This window comes from Vicugna pacos, chromosome 15 (genome assembly GCF_048564905.1).
Source record: "Vicugna pacos chromosome 15, VicPac4, whole genome shotgun sequence".
NCBI classification, from domain to species: domain Eukaryota; kingdom Metazoa; phylum Chordata; class Mammalia; order Artiodactyla; family Camelidae; genus Vicugna; species Vicugna pacos.
Window position 1 is genome coordinate 57,715,748 of NC_133001.1, and position 4,160 is coordinate 57,719,907.

The 4,160-nt window shown below is 37.9% G+C and overlaps 1 long non-coding RNA gene across 1 annotated transcript; it reads right to left on the bottom strand.

Moving 5' to 3' along the window:
- Positions 1–571: 571 nt before the first annotated feature.
- LOC140685941 (uncharacterized) lies at positions 572–1,383 on the bottom strand. Its single transcript, XR_012059409.1, has 2 exons — positions 1,308–1,383; positions 572–822 (listed from the first exon to the last, which is right to left on the bottom strand). It is a non-coding gene; the product is annotated as an uncharacterized lncRNA (long non-coding RNA).
- Positions 1,384–4,160: the final 2,777 nt, after the last annotated feature.

The following is a 4,160-nucleotide window of genomic DNA, read 5'->3' on the forward strand; positions in this document are numbered from 1 at the left end:
TTTAAACACCAGGAACGCAGGTCTAGAATTCTCTATGTAATTTTAATGTAATACTTTTCATTTCTTCGTTGCTTCAGACCCAGGAGTTTTAAAGATTTACGGCTGTCTGTTAAAGAGGTCATGAAGTTGTCACGAGGACAAGCCACATGCCAGATACTTTCCCCTCTTTTCTACTCACCCTACCTGATTAGGTCTGTAATGAAATTCTCACTTTTCAAATAAGCTAGCCAAGGTTTAGTGAGGAAGAGACACTTGTCTAAAGTCGCCCCACTAACACGTGGAGGGACCAGAGTTTCAATATAAATATTACTTATGCCAAATTTATGGGCTTTTTTGTTTGTTTTTGGTTTTGTTTTTACCAAATCCTGCTGCTTCTAGGACGACTGTGGGACAGAATGCTCTTCTAAAGCTACCTTTCCTTTTTGCCCCTAAGAAGATAACCAGTTTTCACTTATGAAGGTTTATTCCCCTAACGTCTTACTCATTAATTAGTGGGGCAACCCAAAGAATGTAGCCACCACCACCACCACCACCAACAACAGCAAAAAGAACAAAAGAATGAAGCATCAGCAAAAATTAAGATGTTTTAAGAGATATTAAAAAGATGTCACCAAAGCCATGCAATGTGGGTGTGATTGCCAGTCCGTTGTCCCTGACCTTCTCTTGGGAGGCTGGCATCCTTGGGGACCTCCACCGGGCACAGTGGGGCTGGCTGGGCCCCCTGCTTTCTGGGGCCTCAGCTCCCACACAGCCCACATACAAATGTGCAGATCTTTACACCAAACTTTTGTAAGGAATCTGATTCTCTCCCAAAGGCGAGACCTGGGAAAAAGACAATGGAGTCCCTTTTAATCGTGTCCTGAGAATAAGTTTGTAAAATTGGTATGAGACTTTCAACAAGATACACTTGCAGGGGGTGCAGCTACAGACACTAAGTTTATGAGTCACCTCTGAGAAGCCGGGAAAGCCCTTGTGTGTGGTATGACTTCTTCTCTTTCAGCAGCCATCTCCTGTCAAAGCCCACCTGGCAATTCAAGTCCTGAATGATTAAGGACAAAGACGTACATGGCCATATTCTGTGCCTATGTACAGCCTTTGTTGATTGGAAGTCTCAATTAATTACCAGATCAAAACTGGGCTGGGATTTGCTTTGTAAATTGCTAAACAGTTTAACTGGGAATGGAGAAACACTATATGACATTAAATGACCTTCCTAAAAGCTTATTTCTCTCCCCACTGCTCGTATTGGAATCAATTTCAGGAGTCATTCAAAATGAGCAGTTTATTAGCTTCCTAAATGCACTTACTGCATGCCAGATGTCCATCTCACACCAGTCTGCTGCCGGCTTTCAGTGACCCCTCCATAGAGGCTACTGCCTTGGTTCCATCACCTGGGAAACTCGTGTCACAGAGCAGTGTGGTTGGCAAGCTGGGTTCCAAGGAGAAAGGTGTGGGCAAAGGGGATGATGTCACAAGGCAGGGTTCCAGTGAAAACAGAATTAAACTTGTCCAGGTTGAATTGAGAAGCTCATTGTTTTCTCAGACCTCTGAGTGTGTTTCAGGTACTTGAAATGCCTTAGATTATATCCAAATTGATTGGAAATGAATGCGCGTCACAGCCCACAACAGTGATGGGTCACTCTATAAGCAGGCCTACATCTTATTTTTTAAAAACATCTTATTATCCCAAAATATTCTGCATGATGGATTTTCAACTATTTTGTTTTTTCCCTTTCACTTAAATGATGACGCCATCCTCCGTTCTCAGTGGCTCACTAAGAACAAAGTATAAGTCAATCATAAAATTTCTAAATTTGAACATGGTGTATTTTGACTAAAAGGCGTGGCTTAAATAGCACTTATGAACCAAGTATCTCAACTCTTTGATTCTTTAACTAATTCAGCTAGCAACCTGTTTCACAGATTTCCATAAAACAAAAAAAAATAAATGATCAGTTTTTTCCTTTACGCTGTCTTTTCTATGTGCAAATAACAACATCTCTATTGTTCAAAACAGAGTCTAAAAATTCTAATTGACAATGACATAAAAATTCCCCAAATAATTTTTAAAATATGTATGCAACAGTGTAAAGAAAACTGAAACAAGTAAAATGAATTATGGACAATAAAATATTTATCATAAACATACATTTAAATACATTGAAAAATACGTGTAATTTTGGAGTAAATAATGAAATTCTTTATTGTACTCTATTTTGTTTTATTTCTATGATAAAACATGAATATTGTGAAATATGCATTTATTTTGTGGACGTACATAATAAAAGGGAGCATCAACAGAATGCGGAATGATGAACACAAACGCACCATTTAAAATATCAAGTATTGTACCTGAATGTCTTTCTGATTTCTCACAAAGACATTTGCTTTCTGTCTGTAGGGTCTACAGAGTTGTCACAGTTAATGAGCAGTTAATGATCCTATTTTTCGTGGCTGTCGTGGGGTACAACTGAATTATATAGTGAACTGTAACAAGCACTGTTAGTTATGTCTAAATTCCATGGAGAAAGGGTTAAATTACTTTGTGGTTCCCTACACTGCCATGTGCACACAGTCAAAGTTTCTTAATGGTGACGATGAAAAACAGAGACATTATTAAGACGTGGAAATTATTCAGAATAATTTGAATATTTTAACTTTTGTTTGTTTGTTTGTTTTGAATTGGTGTCGAAATTCAGCCTAAAACTCTAGCCGCGCTGAGCCAGGTGAAAGTGGTACTGCCTTCTCTTGGGGATGTTCTAGAGCCAGAAGAAGCATTGAGCAGAACGGTGTAGAGGAAAGAGCAGTGTAAGCCGAAAAGGCCTAGAAAAGTCTAATGTATCTCCGGGAGGCTCTGCTTACTCATGTGCAGGATAGGGGCAGTGACGGGGTCGAGATGACACAGACACAGCACATGTAAATGACCCAGCTTTGTGCCTGGCGTCCAGCAGGTCCTCGGTAACGACAGTAACCTAGGATTTATAACTTAGGTGATTGATTTCTTGAAGATATGTAAGCACATCTGACTGTCCTTTGTGATTGGATTACCACATTCTGTTGATTCTTACTTTGTGGTTGCCTTTATTCCTTTGATAACTATGAAAGTTTAAAAAGCTAATGCTCTAATCTGTTCTTAGAAACAATGGTAAGTAAGTACATATATGTAAACTAAAAAAAATACAGTATATAAGTACTTACGTGCAATATAATGTGTATGTGCAGTCAAACTGTAATAATTCTACCTAATAAAACTGAAAAAGGAAAAAAAATTCATATCTAGGCCTCAGAAAAATCAAACATTTGTCTGCATTAGGGACTGTCAGGATATCCATGAAGACTGAACTGGGGATGTTTAATATGCCAAAGCCATGGGTTTTGTAGGCATATTTATTGAATAAATGAATGATGTAAGAAATTGCAGAATGTGTCATAAATACATGTTATAAAACCTCTAAAAGAACAATGAATACACCACAATTTCTTTACCCAGTCATCTGCTGATGGACATTTAGGTTGGTTCCATGACTTGGCTACTGTAAACAGCACTGCTGTGAACATTGGGGTGCATGTATCTTTTTGAATTAGAGTTCCCTCTGGATATATGCCCAGGAATAGGGTTGATGGATCATATGGTAAGTCTATTTTTAGTTTTTTGAGGAATCTCCATACTGACAATGCCATTTGCAGCAACATGGATGGACCTGGAGATCGTCATTCTAAGTGAAGTAAGCCAGAAAGAGAAGAAACATACCATATGATATCACTTATATGTGGAATCTAAAAAAATAAAAAAAAAAAGAAAGAAAGAAAAAAAAGAGTGCACTAATGAACTGATTTACAAAACAGAAACAGACTCACAAACATTGTAAACAATTTACGGTTACCGGGGGAGAGGGGTGGGAAGGGATAAATGTGGGAGTTTGAGATTTGCAAATGTTAACCACTATGTATAAAAATCAATTAAAAAGCAAATTTTGTCTGTATAGCACAGGGAACTATATTCAATATCTTGTAATAACCTTTAATGAGAAAGAATGTGAAGACAAATATATGTGTGTGTATGCATGACTGGAACATTGTGCTGTGCACCAGAGATTGACACGTTGTAACTGATTGTACTTCAATTAAAAAAAAAAGTGAAGATGTGAAGAAAATCTGAG